The following is a 22,352-nucleotide window of genomic DNA, read 5'->3' on the forward strand; positions in this document are numbered from 1 at the left end:
GTCCAAGTGAAATATCTTTCGTTCAGAAAAGAAAGAGACCGCTGGGGGGGAGATTGATGTGTTTTTTTGTGCAGAGCGAGGGAGGAAATGCACGAGTCTCTCGTTGTCTCTCTCTCTCTGGGTCCTCAGACAGCCTCTTCTGGCCTGTTCTCAGTCAGCCCTGCGTTTACACAGCGCTGCCAGGGTCACGTGATGCAGTCTGTGTGTGAGAGAGACGCTTTACAGACTCGTCCAGAAAGAAAAAGTTTGTATACTCTCTAAACAGCCTCTCTCTGTGCTGCAGAGAGAGAAAGGGAGGTTCTTATACTCTCTGAACAGCCTCCCTCTGTGCTGCAGAGAGAGAAAGGGAGGTTCTTCTAATCTCTGAACAGCCTCCCTCTACTCTGTGCTGGTGGAGAATAGAAAGACAGGCTTTTCTACTCTGTGTTGGTGTCTTGTGCCCTCTGTCGATGCCAGCACTTTTGTGTCTTTGCCAGTATGGTACCTCTCTAGCATTGGGCGCTGCCCTGAATTCGGTTGGCACCTTTCCGTTTCTTGAGGTGATACATCCCACCCACCCCCGCCTTTGTAAACGAACCCGCCAGGGCTAAACACCAGTCAAACAGCTGTGATGTAGTCCCTGGCAACGGTATCGTCGTGGCAACCTGCTTTGCAGTTGAAATGGAAGCTGATTGCATTGTCACGGCGTCAGGGAATTGTGTAATAAACATGAAAGAGACAAGGGAGAGCGAGAGGCCGCTGTTTAAAGCGTGCCTCGTGCGTGAATTACTGTTACCCGGTTTCTAAGAGCTGAAGGAGATTTATACCAGGGCTCCCCTCGTTCAGCAGGGTTACACACAAGCGACACTCGAGGCTCGGCAGTTCTTTTTAAAAGTTTTGAGCAAGCAGAGTCAGGTGACCAGATGGGTTCGTTCAGGCTTTTCAGCTCGCATCCCCTGTGCATTCTGGATCCCAGTCTCGGGTACTGTTCTTACAGGAGGCTGTGTGGGTCCAGTGGTTAAAGAAACGTGCTTCGAACCAGCCAGTCCCCGGTTCAAATCCCAGCTCAACCACTGACTCCCTGTGTGGGACCCTGAGCGAGTCACTGAACCTCCTTGTGCTGTGTCTTTTGGGTGAGACGTTGTTGTAAGACCCTGCAGCTGATGCACAGTTCACCACCCTAGTCTCGTATCTTGTAAAGCGCTTTGTGGTCCACTGTGAAAGGCGCTATATACAAGTAAAGGTTACTATTACTATGCTTACCAGAATGCACTGGGATTGCGAGTTGTCCCAATTTTTTTTTTTTTTTTTTCTTAACACCACATTCAGAGGTAGAAGTAGGCCTCACTGTGAAGCTTGGGGTTTTTCTGAGAGCCACAGCCCCACTGCTGCTGCCCTGGAGTCTGGCAGCGGTCCAGCTCTGACTGCTCACTTCCTGCCAAGCCTGTGTGTTCCTGGAGGGTCGTGGGACAAAGCTGGAGCACGGCCAGGACTCGTGAGGAAATTCACTTGTTCAGCCCCTCCTCCCCCTCACCTTCAGCGTGTGCTAGTGCTATTTTTGTCCTGCAACCTAGGAGTTAGTCGCAAATGAAAACCAGGCACGGAGGCTGAACTGCTCCCTCCCTCTCTCCCTCACCCCCTCTAAGAGAAAGGGCAGTCCAGGGCAGGCTTGAGGCACGGAGACTGAACTGCTCCTCCCCCCCCCCCCCCCCCCCCCCCCCCCAAGATAAAGGGGGCTCCCTTTCTTCCAGGGAAGGCTTTGTATTTTTTTTTTATTATTCTGCTCTGCGGTAGCCAGAGTTTGAGATTTATGAAGCTGGCTGAAGCATTCTGACTGTTTCCCTCGTGATGCTGTTTTGTGATTCTCTCGCGCTCTTGCTCTCTCTCTCTCACATGGCACTGCTAACACAGCGTTTGGCAGCAATTTGCAGGAGCTGTTCTGTGCCAGCTGTGACCTGGCATGACCCTGCAGCAGAAGGCCTTGTGTACAGCTATGGGCAGCAGTATTGCAGCATCACCCTCTATAGAGAACGAACTCCTTTTGCTTCATAAAGTTGAATGAAACCTGCTGAATAATGTTACGTTAACATATTGAATTACACACCGCTTGTGAAAAACCACAAAGCTTCGTGGTCTGGTGGTTCGAGAAAGGGGTTTGATACCAGGAGGTTCAAATCCCAGCTCAGCCACTGACTCGCTGTGTGTGCTCCTGAGCAAGTCACTGAACCTCCTTGTGCTTGTGCTAATAATAGTTCAATATGTTAACAGAAAATTATTCAGCAGGCTTCATTCAACTTTTACCAAGGACAGCTAGTTCACTCTACAGGTAAATGTTAAACTCTTGGCTGTAGCTGTAGGCTTACAAAGAAAGCAGCGTGTAAGAGCAGCAGGGAAAGTTGCAGTTAGCAGGCGTGATTGGCCGAGCATCGGTAACGCAGATGTCCTTATTGCCCAGCTCTGTGATCTGCTGATCGGCCTGCGTCGAGTGAGATTACAGGCTGGCATATGCTCCAACAGCGAGGAGAGCACAGAACCAGCGGGCTGTCCCGTCCTTCACAGTCCCCCGGACAGACGGAGTTAACCCTTCCACTGCTGCGGCGCCAAAAACTCTTCCAGTCGGCCGATTTTCAGTATTTCTTTTGAGGTGTGAAATGTCTTGAAGCAAAGAGAAAATTCAGATTGTAGGTGTAAAATTGAGAGGAAAAATAACTATATAAACACGGTTTTAAATCTCCCGTTTTAATGCAATCAAAGAAACTACACCGTGATTTCGCAAAAAAAAAAAAAAAAGTCTACCGGAAGCCATCATAGCAGGTCGATATTTATTCATGTTCGATTTTGAAATGTCAAATTTTACAATTTGTTGTCAGTTTTTTGTTATATGGGAGAAAACTACAAAGCAGTGTGCAGTTCAATATGTTAGCGTAACATTGTGCAGCAGCTTTCCTTCCACTGTACGAAGCTAAGTGAGTTAATTCTATAGGTGATGCAAAACCCAAGGGGCTTCTTTGACCTGAAAAAAGAAACAAGGACCAGGGGTCACACGTGGTGATGCAGAGTTCACCCCCAGTCTTTAGATATAAGCATTTCCTAAATGATTAATTCATAATAATAATAACAAATGGCTGAATCAATTAAACTGCAGCTTATGTTTTTATGGTGGCCTAATTGCCAGCGCTGTCAGCCACTTCGTATTCTGCAAAGCTGTGCGATGCTGCAGTTCTGTCTCTACAGGCAGGAATGACTTTGCTCGGGCAGCCAGGCACGCAAGGAATATAAATGACGTTTCTAAAAATAAATCTGAAACCCCCCCTCCCCTCTCCCTCGGTTAGACTCCACATTCCATATGTTAAAGGTCTCTGTGGAATGTACCAACTGGGAGGAAAAGGAAAAGGGGGGTGGGGGGGTTGAAAACAGAACAAGCATGTAACTGGGGTTGGAAAGTAAGCCTCCCGTTGCAGAACGCTTTGATCCTGTCCTGGCTTCACTACGAGTTTAATCAGACACACCTGAGCTTGTTAACTGAACACACGCTGGGGCTGATCAAGGTGGTAGCAGTAAAACCTGGACTGGGTGACACTGTTGTGCAACAGGAGTCTGATTTCCATTCTTGATTGTAAGATAGGTGGTCTTTATTATTATTATTACAACGGTTGAGTTATCGCTTGCAACAGATATATAGAGGCTGCTTTATCTAGAGAACCAGTCATTCTGCAGCACAAGTTTGTATAGCGTGAGAACCTATGGAAGAATCAGTCTCTCTCTGTGCAGTGCAGTGTATGTAGGTCATGGTGGTTTTTCTAGTGCTGTAGTTTTGTTTTTATAGCGTGGGGGTGGGGGTGTATGTTCCTAATTTTTTTTTTTTTTTTTTAATTTGTGTCAATTAAATTAATTGTGTTTTTTTTTTTTTACCCCCCCCCCCCCCCCCCCCGTGTTTGAAATGGAACGCTCCTCCTGTGCTGTTGTCGGGCAAGAGCAGAATTCCCTGTATTGTTAGATAAACAGTTAAGTTCAAATGGTGGGGCGGAGGGGGGATTCCAAACTTTAAAAGAATGAAAACCTGCTTTAATTTTGGGTACAATTTTTTTTTTTTTAAATTTAAAAAAATGCAAGCGCAGCTGTTTCGTGTTTTTAATTTACAATTGTTTTACATTAAGTACTTTTTTTTTTTTTTTTTTTTTTTTTGTGTGTGTGTGTGTGTGCCAGTGAGTTTGAACAAGCCCCCCTCCCCCTCACCCCCATTCTACCTTTCTTCACATGAAACAGACACAAACTAAAGTCACCTCTACCCTCCCGCCCCATTTATCAGGCACTTTTTTCGGACAGCCCCTGTCAAGCCTGCTCTGCTGGATACAGCTGATGATGGATGGACCCCATTGCTAAGGTCACCAGAGAAAGCAGTAGTCTTGCAACCAGTAGTAAAGATGGCTGCCAGCTTGGTCGGCTGCATGCTGTGGAAGGTCTCCGCCATGTTTGTTTATGGCAATAATAGCAGTACAGTACTATTTCATGTTGGATTTCGAAATGTTTATATGGGGAAAACTACAAAGCGCTGTGTAACGTTAGCGTAACATTATTCTGGAAATTGCATTCCACTTTACTGTGTGTGATTCTTTTCAGTATAGCTGGACTGTGATCAAAGCCTTACCCTGTGGCTATGAGAAGGAGTAATATGTAGTCACCCTATACTTGCAGATGTCCTGCACAGACGCGTCAAGCTCACTAATTATTGGGTAGGGATGGAGGGATGATGGCATGCTTGCTTGTTTATTTATATATTTATTTTTTCTTCAGCAAGTTTTGCAGGCATTTCTGTAATTAAAACGGAGATTAGTGCTGGCAGTAATTACAAGGCTTGACATGACTTCTCCACCCCAACCCAATAAAAAAAAAAAAAAAAAAAAAAAAAAAAAAAAAAAAAAAAAAAAAAAAAAAAAAAAAAAAAAACTTTGGTGGGCGTTCTCTTAGTGGGGAGCAGTTCAGTCTCCGTGCCTCAAGCCTGTCCTGGACTGGAGGGAGCCCCCTTTCTCTCACTGGGGTGAGGGAGGGAGGGAGCAGTTCATTCTCCGTACCTCAAGCCTGTCCTGGACTGGAGGGAGCCCCCTTTCTCTCAGTGGGGTGAGGGGGGAGGGAGGGAGCAGTTCAGTCTCCGTGCCTCAAGCCTGCCCTGGACTGGAGGGAGCCCCCTTTCTCTCAGGGGGGTGAGGGAGGGAGCAGTTCAGTCTCCGTGCCTCAAGCCTGCCCTGGATTGCAGATCGCAGATGATCAGTAAAATGCACTACTTGTGTTTTTTCATTTAATTTGTTACAATCACTTTTAAAAATATTCATCGGCAAACAAAGCGAACTAGAACAGAATGCTCCGATTTTAAAAACAGTTCAATCACAGAGCCTGCAGCTTGATCAAGTGAGGAAAAAAAAAGCCTCTCTCCTCTTTTCAAACTAAAGGCATCTCTCCCCACAAAGACAGACAGACAGGGAGGAAGGACTCAAGTGTGCTGGCATTATATTACCAGCGCTTGTGTGTGTCGATGTGCGTTTGTCGGTGTGTGTCGTGGGTTTTGATTCCGATCACATCCTGTTCTGGATTGCTGGTTCATCTTTCTTGTGGCTGGCTTGTATCCTGTGGGACTGGGAATAGTGGTATCTAATTGAACAGTCTGGTGTTCTCCACTTACTGTATAATTGTCCACTGCAAAACATGCCTGCTTGTAGCGCTACTACATTTCCTTCAGTTGCACAGCAGAAATCCCACCATCTCCTGCACAGCATCAATCTAACATGAAATACGTCTGTGCTGTATATATACTGTACTGTATGTATATAGGAACATTTAGATATTTAACATCATGTAATTAAATAAACTACAAAATGATATTGCAAAGAGGAGAGTCTACTGGAAGCCATAATAGCAGCACAGTAGTATTTCATGTTAGATTTCCAAATGTCACATTATTTGTATAGAAAACCACAAAGCAGTTTGTAATTCAATATGTTTGTGTAACATTATTGAGCAGGTTTCATTCGACTCTATGAAGCACAATGTGTTTATTCTATAGGGTGTCCAAAGCTGTCTATGACAGAGGGGTATGCCTCTACCAGCTGCTCATGGTGCGGGAATGTTCCTCTCTTCCAGGGATTGTCCTGGCTGTACTCTTGGAGGGATCAGTCTTGGTTTCAGGACGCGATTCTGGGCAGCCTGCCTGGAAATAGCACCGGAACAAAGGCAGCTCTCTGCTACCGGGAGTGACCCAGGTAAGGCAGGGCTAGCTGCTTCTCTTTTCATTGAGTGTGTTGCTTTTATAGTCCGCAGAATCTCTTTCTCAGTCTGGTCTCGCCTGTGCGTTCTGCTTTTATCAAACCCTTTTGTCTGCGGTCCAGTTTGTTTACATTCCCCAAAGTCACCGGAAACTGTGCCCCCTCTAGTCCAGGGCAGGCTTGAGGCACGGAGACTGAACTGCCGCCCCCCCTCCCCTAGGAGAAAGGGGGCTTCCTCCAGTCCAGGGCAGGCTTGAGGCACGGGACTACCTGTTGTTGCTGATTGCAGTTTAGAGAGGAGGGGGGCGAGAGAGAGAGGGGGAGAGCGCTACAGCAGAGAGAGTGTCAGAGAGAGCTACAGCAGCTTGCACTTTGCCTAATAGATTATTGACACTCCATTAAAGCTATGCTCCCGAGGTTTGCTAGTAATGCATGTCGGGTCCTTTGGCTGTTATCCCGGTGTCGATATCGCTTTCAGCGCGCACAGGGGCTGTCTAATGAGCTGCCCGCTCCACAGAGATTTCATTGACCCTTCCACAAGCCAGGAGGGGGCCTGCTCTGAGCCAGCCAGCCTGGGCCGGAAACGAGGCACTGGCCCTGGCAGCAGCTGGAGAGGATGCAGTGTCGAAATGACCTTCCGAGAGTCTTAAATAACGTCCTTAACCCCTTCACTGCCGGATAGCCTGGGTGGTGTCTGTCAACATCCCATAATGTGCTGCGGCAACGAGATGCAGGAGTGAGATCCGGGGATCACAGCGGCTATAGAAAATGCCTGTCTTGCAGCCCGAACCATTTTCGCATTGGGTGCACAAAATGTTGAGAGAGGTGATGCTAACATTATACAATGTCTGAATTAAACCTCACCTAGATTACTGTGCACAGTGTTGGTCGCCTCGCTGTAAAAAGTACATCATTGCACTTGACAGTGCAGAGAAGATCCTGCTTTTACTGTGAGTTTAATAATCAGACGCACCTTAGCTCTTTGCCTAGACACACTGGGGCTGATGAAGCTGGTATTAAAACCTGGACTGGGTGACACTGCTGTGCAACAGGAGTCTTATTCCCCATCCCTGCATTGTTAATATTAGTTAGTTTGCAGCTTTGCAGTTTTGAGTGACGTTTCCCAGAGTCATTCAACACAATGAGTCAGACTGGCATGGGGGGGGTTACCTTGAATTCACGATGATAATACGACACGCACTCTCTGGGCAGGGAGAACGCTTTCTGTTTTACAAACTGATTGGGTTTCAGGCTTTCCTGTGGTATGGCTCCTCTTGGCAGACTTTCAGAAAACGAAAGAAAGCAAAAAAAAAAACCTGGGCGGTCCCTGCTAGCTTTTTTAAGCGAGGCTGGCTCCCTGCCAGTACCATCGACCGGCCACGGCTGGCTTTGAACTGCGACCACCGCTGACATAATGTCTGAATATTCATAGGGCTTGTTGCTACGCGTGTGTGCTTATTAATGCCTGTCTGTTTTGAAATATAACCCAATTACCCATCCTCTGGTTAAAGGCACAGGCGTGCTTTTTTAGTTTGTTTGTTTTAAACCTGGATGTTTTTAAGGTGGATGACTTTTACAGCACAGAGAGAGCATGGGAAAGCACAGAGAGGTGTGGTAAAGCATAGGGAAGCATTGTAAAGCACAGGGAGGTCTGGTAAAGCATAGGGAAGCATTGTAAAGCACAGAGAGGTCTGGTAAAGCATAGGGAAGCATTGTAAAGCACAGTAAAGAGGTATGGGGAAGCATAAAGCATAGGGAAGCATTGTAAAGCACAGAGAGGGAAGCATTGGTCTAGGTAAAGCATAGGCATTGTAAAGCAAAAGCATTGTAAAGCACAGAGAGGTCTGGTAAAGCATAGGGAAGCATTGTAAAGCACAGAGAGGTCTGGTAAAGCATAGGGAAGCATTGTAAAGCACAGAGAGGTCTGGTAAAGCATAGGGAAGCATTGTAAAGCACAGAGAGGTCTGGTAAAGCATAGGGAAGCATTGTAAAGCACAGAGAGGTCTGGTCTGGTAAAGCATAGGGAAGCATTGTAAAGCACAGAGAGGTCTGGTAAAGCATAGGGAAGCATTGTAAAGCACAGAAGCATTTGTAAAGCACAGAGAGGTCTGGTAAAGAGAGGTCTGGTAAAGCATAGGGAAGCATTGTAAAGCACAGAGAGGTCTGGTAAAGCATAGGGAAGCATTGTAAAGCACAGAGAGGTCTGGTAAAGCATAGGGAAGCATTGTAAAGCACAGAGAGGTATAGTGAAGCATTTAATAAGACACACCTGGCTAATCAAACCTGTAGTAAAACCTGGAATAGGTGAAACTGCTATGCAACGGGAGTCTTACTCCCATCCCTGGTTCAAAGGTTGAGTTTTTGTTCCTATCAAAAGATAGCATGCAAAGGAAGCTAATGCATAAAATGGGTCTTCCACCCCCCCATTTGCAATACATGTATTTTTTGCGTGACTTTGCTAGGAACTCCCTGGTAATCAGTACAGCCTTTTAACCAGACTGGGGATCCAGTGGTTAAGAAAAAAGGCTTGATCCCAGGAGATTAAAATCCCGGCTCGGCCACTGACCCCCTGTGTGTGCGAGACCCTGAGCGAGTCACTGAACCTCCTTGTGCTTCGTCCTTCAGATGAGACAAAAAACAAACGAGGTCCTATTGGAAGCGACTCTGCAGCAGTTGTTGATGATTTATAGTACACCTCCTAATTGTTTGTGGGTAAAAGCGTCTGCTAAATGACATAATAATAATAATAATAACCAGAAAGGCTGGCTAGCTGTGATCGAGAGAGACAGAGAGAGCCTGCACTGCTGCTGAAGCAAAGCCCAGATTAGCAGGCAAGTAAGTGGTGTGGGAATGTGACTCTCGCTGCACAGCTTAGCGGAGAGGCGTCGATTTCAACATTAATTGAACACAGCTGCAGCTGGTTAAACATTAATTGACAATTAATTAGACTCCCAGCTCCAGGTGGGTTGTTGCATTTTAAAAATACATAATTCATAAGAGCTGAGTTTCTCTGTGATGATCAGCTTCGGGGAAATTCACCTCGAACATGCCTTGATCCTTTCACTGCCTCCCTGCTCCCTGCCACTCTGCAACATACACCCTGCGCCCTACCTCCATGCAACCCTGCTCCCTGCCACCCTACCTCCCTCCTCCCTGCCACCCTGATGCATTCTCACTGCCACCCTGCTCCCTACCTCCCTGCCTCCATGTTCCGTGCTCCCTACCACTCTGCTCCCTGCTCCCTTTCCCGTACCTCTCAAGGCGTTCTACTGCCTTGAAGCAAAAAATAATAATAATAAATTAATAAATGGATAATTTTCTCGAGTTATTTTACAACAAATGTTCTTCAGTGTTGAAAGGCTGATCTGTAAAGCAGTAAATTGTAGAATGTTATTATGTAAGGTTTTTAAAGACATTCTGTTTTTGCCATCTGTGAACTATCAAACAAAAGAGAGAGAGAGACCTTCAGCAGAAATATATTTCCTATCTTTGATGCAGCTGGTGTCTTTTTCCGTTGAAGACATTTTAAAGAACTGTGTCTCTCTGTGCTGGGTGCGTTCAATCGATTACCGGAAGCAAACGAAACCGGTCGCCAGGTTTAAACGCAGCGCAGCAGACTTTAATAAGGCAAACCACAGCTGGATTTGCTTACATAAGAGATTTCAAAAAATCTGGGGACAAACTAGAAAAAGCGAAGCCGTGTTAATCTCTCAGGAGCGCCGCTCCAAAAAAAAATTTCAATAAGGCAGCAGACTGAATGGGTTACTTATTTTATTTGTTCTCTCCCGGTACCGTGACAACAGACACATGCTACTCGCAAACTTCCTAGCTAAGCTGTAAACATGAGCTTGTGGCGGCTGACAAAGTCTTTTACTGGCGCGCTCGTGCGTGCATGTTTTATTAGAGGGAACACTGATTGAAACCCACCCCTGTCCCTGATCAAAGAACAGCATCAGAAAGTGTCTGTTTGATTTCGCAATAGGATTATAAAACCCTTAGTCAGGTAGCCCATTGCCAGGCTGCTGTAGAGCTGAGGGAGCAGTTCAGCCTGCATAGGCTTGTGGGTGAACCAGTTACCCAGATAGTCCTCTGTGCTCAGTGGTTGATTTTAGAACTGGACGATCAATAGGCACTCGTTATAAATGAGCCTGGCCTGTTTGTTTTTTTTTTTTTTTCTCTGTTTTGGCCAGATGTGTGTTCAAGATTGCAGCAGGCTAATAACACTTGCTTGTATAAATAGATGTGCTTGTTTAAACTCTGCGTTGAACGCTGTGTTTGGAGTGAAACTCAGTGCCTGAGTCAGATTCGTTTACTGTGGAAGGCAAGTGTCTCACCAGGCGGGGGGGGGGGGGGGGGGATACAGAGCTAGGGATCCGGGTTGTCACAGACTCCTCGCTAGAGGAAAATCCTACGGATAACAGAATTCCTGGGAACTGGCGGAATCCGCCAGCTCCCGCGGAGTTCCACAGATTTGCCATATTCTGCCGCTGCAGCGTTACATCAGAGTTCTGAGTTCAGGCCGCAGTGGAGATCAAAGAGTTAAACTCCAAGCCCCAGCGTTCACTAGTGCCTCTTCTCTTTCACCTTCCAAGGGTTTTTTTTTTGTTTTTTTTTTTAAATATGTATGCCAGAGTTCTTTTGAGGTCTTGGCTTTTCTCTCTCTCTCTCTCTCTCTCTCTCTCTCTCTCTCTCTCTCTCATAGGAATCACAAAAAACAAAACAAAAAGGCAAGCCAACATCAGCTATGAACTAGGTCTTGAGCGATGGTGTAGAACAGAGAATGCTGGCTGTTCTCATTCTGGTCTGTTTTTTGTGTGAGAGACACGGGGGGGGGGGGGGGGGGATTTTCAGAACGAGGCTGGAATCTAAGGGAGTGAGAGAGAGGGGGGGTTACGGAGAGCGAGTAAGGGGGTTAGGGGAGGTACTGTTTAGAGAGAAAAAAATAAGGCTGGCAATCTTTAGTGAGGGTTGGGCGTTTTTTTCTGCTCCTTGTGTGTGTGTGTGTGTGTGTGCCTGTTTTCTTTGTTTGACTACTAGAGAGAGAGAGAGAGAGAGAGAGAGAGAGAGTGTGTGTGTGTGTGTGTGTGTGAGAAGGAGAAAGAGTGAGAGAGAAGACAGAAAGAAAGGAGAGGAAAGCGCACACACACACTAAGACAGGAGACCAAATTTGACAGTTTTTGGGGGGGATTTTATCAAACCAGGATTTGCAACCACAATATATGAACCAGCCAAAAAAAACAGAGGGAGCGAGGAAAACACGAAAGCATAGGTTGTTGGTGCTGAAATTCAAGACTTGGAAAACAAAGATCTTTTTTTTTTTTTTTTTTAATGCAGGTATGTTGAAAATAAAATGCCACTTCTATTAAAAAAACAATAATTATAATAATTACACCCTCCCCCCCAGGAAACAAAAAAAAACCCAATCATGTTTTAAGCATTTTATAGTGTGCATTATTCTTTGTTCTCTTAGAAAAGCGAAAGCTTGCTTTTGCAAAGCTGTGTGCTTTTTTTAAAAATATATATATATATTGCAGAAGCTTATATGCAGAGCTTGTTAATTTAATTAATTTATTGATTTTTGCATTGTGTGTGCTGGGGTTTCGTTTTGTTAAAAAAAAATAAATTCAACTTTATCTTCTGGCTTCTTGTAAGGCATTTTACAGCAGCTGCACAAATGCATGCTTTTCTGTCGTTTTAGTATTTCAAATTTTTTGCTGCTTTTTTTAAAAAAATTTATTTTTTTTTTTAAATACAAATTCTAGCCCGGCAGCACTTTTTTCCACCAGCTTGCTTTCGGTCTGTGGTTTAATCCTTTGCTGGTAAACTTTGAAAGACAGAAAATGGCTCTCTTGTTCTCTGACCGTGAGGTGATTGGTTACAGATTTTTCTCTTGCAAAAAAAAAAAAAAAAAAAAAGCTACCTTTTTTTTTACGGTTTCTTTGGAGACTCTTCTCCTGTTTTATGTTCTGTATCTCCACGTATTTAAACCCCAGTATTTGCAGAGGTTGTGAATTCAGTCCGGCGGGGTTAGAGTAAGAAGGGGATAGCGAAACGAAAGCTGTCTTGTACTTCTGACTCGGGTGATGCTAAATCAGGTTTTCAAAGTATTTCATAATTTAAAAAGTAGCCCCTAACCCCCCTACAACTTTTTGCACTGCCTCGCTAAACTTATCGGTGTTGTGTTTTGCTTAGCAGCGGATCGGTACTGAAAAACCCTATCCGGTGACGAAATCTGTATGGTTTCTTTTTTTTTTTTTTTGAGCGTGTGTAAACAAAGAAGGTAACTTGCACGACAGCAAGTCTTTTTTTTTGTCAGTGTGTGAGAGGTCGAGGGGGGTAGAGAGAGGGAGAGGGAGCGCTTCAATTGCAGTTGGTCTGGCTCCGCCACTCGGCAGCTGTTTTGTGTTTTTTTTAATCCTCCTAGCCAGGCAGTGCTCTTGGCCGGTTGTGTCCCGTTTTCACTCGGTGTTTATCGATACAAACAGAAAAGGGGCATTTTTTTACGCTCAGATAGAGCTGATCTCGTTCTTCTTTGCTCTCCGTGTCCCAGTAATCGGGCAGCGAGCGGCCCGCTTTGTTTACACCCTGCTTTGCCGCTCCAGATAACTACCACCTCGGGGTTAGAAATGGACAATGGAGGGTTGTTCGTACCAGTCTGAACTGCCAGTACGGCTCGGAAAATCACGTTTTCAGTTCAGATTTGAACGTGTGCACCTGCTGTCTCTGTTTAGAAGTGAGTGTAAATGAAGCAGGAGCGACTTTTTAATTAAGGAAATGTATTTTTGGCCTGCAGTGAATTTGACAAGCAAAATGCATCGGGAGGTTCTGTGACGTCATAAACTAGGAGAGAGTCAGCGCAAAACACTGAGATGCGTTTGCTTGTGGTTTAGCACAGATTTTGTTTGTTTGTTTGTTTGTTTATTAATATTGCAGACATTTTTCACTATTGCAGCATACAGCTCTGGCCAAAAGTTTTGCATCACCTAGAATCTTAGGATTGAGACATAAAACAATTTTAAACAAACAAACACTAAAGAACTATATGAACATCATTTTTGATCGTTAATTTGACACCATGTAATGAAAGAATGTGCAAAATTTATAGAGCAAAAAAAAATCCGGAATCCATAATAGTAGTACAGTCGTTTTTATTTGATGTTGGATTTCGAAATGTCACATTTTTAAATTTTTGGTTAGTTTTTGATTTATGGGGAAAACTACAAAGCGGCGTGTAATTCAGTATGTGAACTTAACATTAGTCAGCAGCTTTCATTTGACTTCATGAAACCAGATGAGTTCATTCTATAGGGGGATGCAAAACTTTTGGCTAGAGCTGTACACTTTGTGTGTGTGTGGGGTGAAAAAACAGAAGTTGCTAAACGGATAAGAATGACTTTGTTGAGGTTGTGTGTTTGTGGATGCCTTCCGTTCCGCGTTGTCTCTGACCTGCTAGCCCATCTACCAATTTTAAAAGGGTTGGAGACGTACCATCTCTTCAATAACGAGTTCTTTTTGAAAGCGCCGAGGGAGAGAGGGGGGTAGGGGTTGCAAAGTGGCCTGTCTGAATCGGTAGGGACGCGCCTGGTCTAGGCAGGTTGGTTGCATGCTGTAGGAATGGTGTGCAGAGCTGTGTAGAGGTCAGTGTAGATTCAGAGAAAAATGATACTGACTTCATATTGGAGCACTAGGACCCAGAACCACTCAGAACTACTGTAAGCGCAAAATGAAAAGGGGCATGTTTATTATTAATAATAATAATAATAATTAATAATTGCTCAGTCTGGCAATTTAGGATTCTCCATACAAGCTGAAAAGACTCCCTATTGGGTTAACAGTGACACCCTGACAGCATCCAGTTCTTCCTGTATTGAGATTTATCGCAGGGAGTGGAATGTTTACTCTCGCTTCAGGGCAAAATATGCCATGCAAGTCAGACTGAGGGAGAGGGAGTTTACAATGGGACATGTGCACTGTTACTGCAGTTTCACCATGCTTTTCCCCCGGTTATACGATACATTTACCATTACTTTACAATGCTTCCCTATGCTTTACCAGACCTCTCTGTGCTTTACAATGCTTCCCTATGCTTTACCAGACCTCTCTGTGCTTTACAATGCTTCCCTGTGCTTTACCAGACCTCTCTGCTTTACAATGCTTCCCTATGCTTTACCAGACCTCTCTGTGCAGTGTTACATTGTGCTGTGGTTTTAATAGTTGAAACATTTATAATAACGACATTGTATTTACAATCATTTGTAGAAAAAGGTGTGTGTGTCATTGTGTAGGGGTCAGGGTATTTGGTCAGAGGTGAGTGGGGGTGGTATTTCAGTGTTATGCTCTGGCAAGAGCAAAGAGAGATCACAGCATGAACTGTGACTATTTTTATTTTGTTATTTTTTGACATTTGAAAACTGCTTGTGTGAAACTGTAGCAGCAGGTCTGCTCTCTGGCCCTCTCTGAACTCTCCCATCAGCCCTGGCTCCTCCCCCTCCCTCAGAACCATCCCATTAGCCCTGTGCTTAGCTTTGGCCCCTCCCCCTTCCCAGCCATCCAGCCATTCACCAGGGCCCAGCTGCTGAGGGATTATGTTACACGCCTTGGACCGCGGCCAGCCCAAATCCCTTTAACTGCACATTAAAGGAGACTGCGTACGGCCCTTTAAATTGACACAGGCAAACAAGGACAGAGAAAGGGGGAGGAGGGCTGGCTCTCTCACAGTTACACCTGCTTCGCTCTTAAACGCGTGTGACAGAAAGACAGGCAATGCAAGCAGTGTTGATACCCTCCCTTAAGCATCTGCACTACAAGAGCGATGGCCTGTGTTACACTGAGGGGAGCGTTTGGTAAGACAAAGAGCCAGCCTGCCGTTTGTATTTAGGGAGACTAAACCCAGCGTGGTAAAGCAGGGCACAGCAGAAGCCTGGTCAGGACCGGGCAAACGTTTGCTTATCAGGTGTCACCCAGTCCAGGTTTTGCTCCCAGCTTGATCAGCCCCCAGTGTGTCTAGGTAACAAGCTCAGGTGTGTCTTATTATTAAACTCCCAGTGAAACCAGGACTGGATCAAAGTGCTGTGCAGCGGGAGTCTGATTCCCATCCCTGTAACATGCTTAAAAGCTGAAACCGTAAGTGGTTTTTGCAAACATCAGGGAATGCAATCAAATGCATTTTGACCTTTTCACAACTGAATGAATCACAATGTAGGCCTAAGATGTAAAAACAGAAACCCTCCTTACACACCCATAAAGTGTGGGACATTAAAAACAGGATTTTTGTGTAACTGTGTTGGGGGGGTGGGGGTGGGGGGGGGGGGTGTGACTGCTCTCAGGAGCTGATTCAGATCATCAGTCTGGTCTGAGAGGCGTTGCGCTTTGAATATTTTGACATGTTCAAAGTTTAACGTTGAATCAGCTAAAGAGCATTCAGACAACAGTTCTATATATTTAGCTATAAGCTGCCCGGCCGCTATATTAGGACCCGTGTGTGTCTCCCCTGTCCGATCGGGTTGGGCGTGGCCCTGGTGGGAGGGTCTCCTGTTATACCCCGGGGGTCGTTGATGACTCTGGAGGGCTGAACCAATAGTTTTCTGAATCTTCAAATCCTCCCAGCAGTGCTGACTCTAGGAGCTGATTCGGCGAGTTTGTGTGTGTTTGACAGCTTCGACATGCAATTCTATTTTTGTACCAAACTCTATTTCAGTTACATTTAGGCTGTAGTGAATTGGAGTGTCTTTTTGAGCTGTGGTTAGAAAAAAACGAGAAGGGAGAGGGAGGGAGGGAGGGAGGTTCCAGTGTATTTGCAGTTGTCAGGCTGGTCTGATCGCGTGTGCGTGTCTCTTGGGTACACAGATGTGATCTGTGGTGAGGTGTTATGAGCTGTGATATTTGCGGTTGCATTGTTTGCTCAAGTCAATTCACCCACGGTTTGACATTTACTATTAACTTATCAGACTGGCTTCTTCTAGCCCAGTGTGGGTATGGCTAGCCAGCCAGCCAGACATACAGACAAGACTTCCCTCTTTATTAAAAACAGAATGTTGCATAGCACTTGGATTCAGTCCAGGGTTTACTGTGAGTTTTTTTAATAAGACACACCTGAGCTTTTATCTAGACGCGCAGGGGCTAATCAAGCTGGTAATAAAACCTGGACTGGCTGAATCCGCTGTGCCACAGGAGTCTTATTCCCCTCCCTGCAATAAGAGCCAGCAAGCACAGGCAGAGTGCACTGGGAGAGAGACCTTTGGACTTTTGTTATTCACGATATCAGACACAGGAATCTGCCCTCCAGCCTCTTATCAGCGCTGCGGTGCGAGTTCACACAGCTCCAGTTTGTCATTCCCTTGGAGTGGGAGAGGGGAGGGTGAGAGAGTTCGAGAGGCGTGAGAACAGCTCCCTATCGCAGCAGCAGGGCAGTGATCCCTGCCAAAGAGTTTCTCGCAGCGTGTTTTCTGTGCTTCAGCGTGCGTTGCTAGGGTTTGAACTGCAGCTCACCCCCGCGAATTCAAACTGCCAGTGTGTGGCATTTTGAATTCACAAAGTCTTCGGTACTGATCGTGTTTTCTGTCGGGTCTGTTTCAGACTCCGGCTGGCCGGGATGGTAATACTGTGACTCCTGTCGTCTCTCTGACTGACAGGTCAGAACCACCCTACTGGGTCGTGTTTTCAAAGCCTTACCCCCATGCTTTAATTATTTATTTATTTTTTGCAAGGAGAGCAAAATCCTGGTAATGTTACAAAGTGAGTAACAAAACCCACTTTGAGAACTTGCGTTGAGTTACTCGCTTATTTGGGTCTAGTTTTATAATTAACAAACGTTCATCATATAACGCTGATGAAGGCACTGGAGCCCAAACGCTGCTCTGCTTGACTCAGTTTAGTTTCAGTAACGCTGATGAAGGCACTAGAGCCCAAACGCTGGTCTGCTTGACTCAGTATCTACTGGTTATGCACTCAGTAAAGCTTATGAAGGCACTAGTTGAAACCACAAACGCGCGCACACACACACACACACACACACACACACACTGTTGCTTAATCTGTGCTCTGCCTGCCAGCTGTAAGCTGGTATCAGTGTGTGGGTTGGCGTTACCACTCACCTGCCTCTCTCTTTCTCTCTGCCCCTCCTATGTGTGTATTTGTGTGTGTGCGAGCGTCACGCTGGCAGTAAGAGTTCGCTGCCAGCCAGTGTGACTCTGGCCTCCTTTCGCACCCACACCCTTGCATGCTCAGACAGAAGTATCGGTGTCTCGGCTTCCCAGAGCAGAGCCCCGTCTCTCTGAACAGACAAGATGGTCTGGTCTGACTCAGTTAAACATGCACGCTGATTTCCCGTCTTGGTGTGTCTCGCTTTTTTGCATTTTTACCAACTGGCTTTCTTGGCATGGCCAGACTTCTAGGGTTTTTTGCCAAATTGTTTAAAGCCACGCTGGCGAGACCCTGTTTCAAAACACGCTTTCCTTAAGATGCAGAGGCTCATGTCACGGCCGCTGTCCTCCGTTTGAGGACCTGCTGCTTTGTAGTTTCGTGAGGCATTTTTAACTGCCCTCAACCTGTTGTTTATAATGTTCTCTAACTTCATTGTCATGAGAAGTTACTCTTAACTGTGTTAAATATCCTTTATTTGATCTCTCTGTCCCTCCCAGCCTCTCTCTCCCTTCCTTTGTCTTCCCCCTCTCTCTCGCTCTCACTGTATCGTGTGTGTGTGTGTGTTGAGGGCTTGTTGGAACAGCTTCAGTTAGTGACTCAGGTTTTTTTTGTGAGTGTGAGAAGCAGTTCTTGTTCACGTCTAAATGTTTTTTTTAACCCATTCACTCCAGTCCATTCCCAAATTACCTCCAATGGCAATGCAGACAGACAGACAGACAGATAAGGGTACTACAATGGCAGTGCAGACAGACAGACAGACAGATAAGGGCACTACAATGGCAATGCAGACAGACAGACAGACAGATAAGGGTACTACAATGGCAGTGCAGACAGACAGACAGACAGAAAGGGTACTGTCTGTCAGTCAGATCCATGAGTGACAATGGCACGAAGCTGTCAGACTTTGGACTACAGGATACGTACAGTCTGTCTACACAATGTCTGTCTATTCCACTCGACAGGCACCAGTTAAGTCCGTCTGTACTACAGTCTGTCGTATTCTCATCAGTGCAGAACCGCAGATCTGTCTGTCAAGACTGTCTATTCCCCTACTACAATGGCAGTGCAGACAGACAGACAGATAAGGGTACTACAATGGCAATGCAGACAGACAGGGGCACTACAGTGGCGATGGTTCTGTATTCCACGAAGGCGCAGTGGCAGCACAGTGGGATGGTAGAGTTAGGATATTCATTTTTTAGGTAATATATAATGCACCGCTTATCCATTGCAGTACTACTGTGTTACCATAGAGAGTCTCTCTCCCTCTTTCTCTGTCTCTGTGTCTCTCTCTCCCCCTCTCCTCTGTGGTGAAGTCAAGCTGTGATATGATCAGGAGGCTGTTCTCTGACCTCAGTTGCGTGTGCGTGTAGACTTGCGTTTACAAGCACAGTTATTATAATTGTGCAATCGCCTGCAAAGTGGCATTTTAGATCTCGCAATTGCACACAGGGGCAAATTATACACATGCGGTCTCGGGCACAGGTAACGCCCGAGCGCATGGAAACACGGATAAACACGCGTGCTGGAGATCCGAACAGCATGCATGAATCGACAGGCTGGCAGGCAGTGAAGGAATCGGAGCTGAACGCAGTGTAGGACTATCAGGGACTCTTTCTGTTGCATGCACATGTAGTTGTGCTTATTTGACCCTGATAAGTTTACTGTGGTATTTTTATAGTCACCCCCCCCTCATGCTTTTCCTGTGGTTATACTTGGCATTTACCATAGTTTGACATTTTTATAATTCACTTTGAGACCTCTCTGTGCTTTACAATGCTTCCCTATGCTTTACCAGACCTCTGTGTGCTTTACAATGCTTCCCTATGCTTTACCACACCTCTCTGTGCTTTACAATGCTTCCCTATGCTTTACCAGACCTCTCTGTGCTTTACAATGCTTCCCTATGCTTTACCTGACCTCTCTGTGCTTTACAATGCTTCCCTATGCTTTACCAGACCTCTCTGTGCTTTACAATGCTTCCCTATGCTTTACCTGACCTCTCTGTGCTTTACAATGCTTCCCTATGCTTTACCTGACCTCTCTGTGCTTTACAATGCTTCCCTATGCTTTACCAGACCTCTCTGTGCTTTACAATGCTTCCCTATGCTTTGCCAGACCTCTCTGTGTTTTACAATGCTTCCCTATGCTTTAAATTGCTGTCTGTGCTTTATTACACTTTGCAATGCTTTTATTGTGAGAAGCTCTTCAGAGACCTCAAGGAGGCAGTGAATGTGTCTCATGCCCCTGGCAGGAGGTAGCAGGGGGGTGTGAGTATTGACTGGGGTCTGGCAGCCCCCTCACATCTGCTGCACAGTCACACGGTGATGTGTCATTAGAACAGAACACTGTGCTCCTGTGTCTCCCCACTCCCCTCCCTCTCCCTCCTCTCCCATTCACTGTGTCACAGCATAAATGAGAATCTCACAGAGGGGCCATGACGAGACACTGACCCACACAGACAGGCACTGACACAGAGACGCACACACAGACACACTGACCCACACAGACAGGCACTGACACAGAGACGCACACACAGACAGTGCACACTGACACACTGCCTGACACACAGGCACACACACAGAGGTCCACGTACAACACACACACTGACCTGACACAGACAGGCACTGACACACACACACACACACAGACACACTTACACACACACAGACACAACACACACACCACTCACAGAACTGACAGAGACACACACACACACACACCCAATGTCTGTGTGGTGGACACATGACACACACAAACAGTGACACACATGTGTCCAATGTGAGACACACACACAGATACCACAGAGAGACACACACACACACACTACCCAAACAGAGACACTGACACACACACTGAAGCACACAGACACTACTCCCAAGACACACACACACAGACACATACACAGTGTTTGGGCCACATTTGATTAACACGTTTCTCTGTACACACATGGATTTGAATAGATATATTTAGATAGATTATGAGTTTTATATTAATACGTTGCTTTGTCATGCATTTTCATTGAGGTCTCTGATATAGTCAGCATCACTAATACAAACCAAAAGTCAAATAAACAAAAAAAACAAACCTCTGAAGTATCTTGGTCCTGCACCTGCCTGCAAGCCGCAGACCGCTCTGCACTGGTCATAAATCTTTCCTAAGTAATGCCCTCTGGGTGCTGAAAGCTGGCTGTGTCAGTGGAGCTGTTATCGGAGCAGGGCTGTTTGTACAGGAGCCCCGCACACATTATCATCCCTCCCGCGTTCAAACACAGGGCAGAGTGCCGGGCTCACACACACAGAGCCTGGGGGTGCATGTCCCTGGAGATTCACACACACGCACACACACACACACACAGGGGGTGCATCTCCCTGGAGATTTCACACACACGCACACACACACACACACACACAGAGCCTGGGGGTGCATCTCCCTGGAGATTCGGACACACACACACACACACACAGAGATCGGGAGACACACACACACAGAGCCTGGGGGTGCATCTCCCTTGAGATTTGGACACACACACACACACACACACACACACACACACACACACACACAGAGCCTGGGGGTGCATCTCCCTGGAGATTCGGACACACACACACACACACACACACACACACACACACACACACACACACAGAGCCTGGGGGTGCATCTCCCTGGCGATTCGGACACACACACACACACACACACACACACACACACAGAGACAGACAGACACAGAGATCGAGAGAGAGACACACACACGCACACACACACACACACAGAGCCTGGGGGTGCTTCTCATTAGAATTGTTTCCCTCTCTAGTGCTCCTTTACCGAGGTAGTCTTGTTTGTAAAGTAGGCAAGCCCAGAAAACACACACACACTATTGCAAGCAGACTCCCGTCTCCCAGCCACGTTTTCATCAATGGGGTGGAATTTACAGAAGGTGCTGCGGCGTGATTGGCGGGGAGGGCTGGAACGCTCCGGAATGTTCTGACAGCAGCACCTGTATGATGCAGTTCTCTGTATTTGAAGCATTGTGGATTTTCCTGTTGTTAGTGCATCTTTTGTAAAGCGCTTCGTGATGGTGCTCCACTATAAAGTAAAAATTGATAAGTGTGCGTTACAATTCCAGTACTGGAACTGAAAGACAGGGAGGGCTTTCTGAAGGTGGTGTTATAGATAAAGCAGTGTATAGCTGTTTGCCTATTGCTCAGCCAAACATGGAAGAATTTGAACAATTTTCTTTGTCGTCGGTCATTGTGAATAAAATGTTCAGCTCTGAGTATCAGAGGGTTAAACACCCCCCCCCGTGTTTCTGTGTAATTTGCCTGCGTTGTGTTCACTGTAATTATACATTCTCCCCAAACGCGCAGAAAAAAGGATTTGAGGAGCACTATACAACTTTTTGGATTTCTCGAGTTCCACCTTAAAAAAAATGAAATAAATAAAAATAATACTAATCTGTGCGTTGTCAGGGAATTCCGTCTGGGGGGGGGGTGTGTCTTCGGTGCCCCTCTGAGCTAAGCATTAATCAACCTGGGGGGGGGCTAGAGGAGTGATGTAATAGCATTAGTAGATCGAACAGCGTGTCCTTTTTTAAAAAAAAAAAAAAAAAAAAAACCCACACGGTGTTGATGAATCACCAGAAGAAGAAACGAGGGTTTGCGTTTTTATTGGGCTCTAGTAAGCTTGTCATCAAGCACAAGCGCACTTCTGCCAAACAGGGGAAAGCCACATTTATTTTTTGAATGAGAGAGAGAGAGAGAGAGAGAGAGAGAGAGGGAGAGAGAGAAGCCGTGCAGAACAGCAACCAAACAGAATTATCTGAACACGAGGAGAGACTGTAATTGACTGTTTTTCTATTATTATTATTATTATTATTATTATTATTATTATAGTATTAGTATTATTATTTAACCAAATTATAACAGGAAAAAGCACCATTTCAACATGTTTGTTGCTGTTTTTGGGGAGATT

General features: G+C 45.8%; 1 protein-coding gene across 1 annotated transcript in view; it reads left to right on the forward strand.

Annotated features, from left to right (window-relative positions):
• Nucleotides 1–21,958: 21,958 nt before the first annotated feature.
• Nucleotides 21,959–22,352, forward strand: part of LOC121305716 (lysine-specific demethylase 6B-like) — a 28,971-nt gene continuing 28,577 nt past the window's right edge. The window contains 1 exon segment of the mRNA XM_041237439.1: nt 21,959–22,218. The gene's annotated coding sequence lies outside the window, so the exon portion shown is untranslated.

Source organism: Polyodon spathula, chromosome 44 (genome assembly GCF_017654505.1).
Source record: "Polyodon spathula isolate WHYD16114869_AA chromosome 44, ASM1765450v1, whole genome shotgun sequence".
NCBI lineage: Eukaryota > Metazoa > Chordata > Actinopteri > Acipenseriformes > Polyodontidae > Polyodon > Polyodon spathula.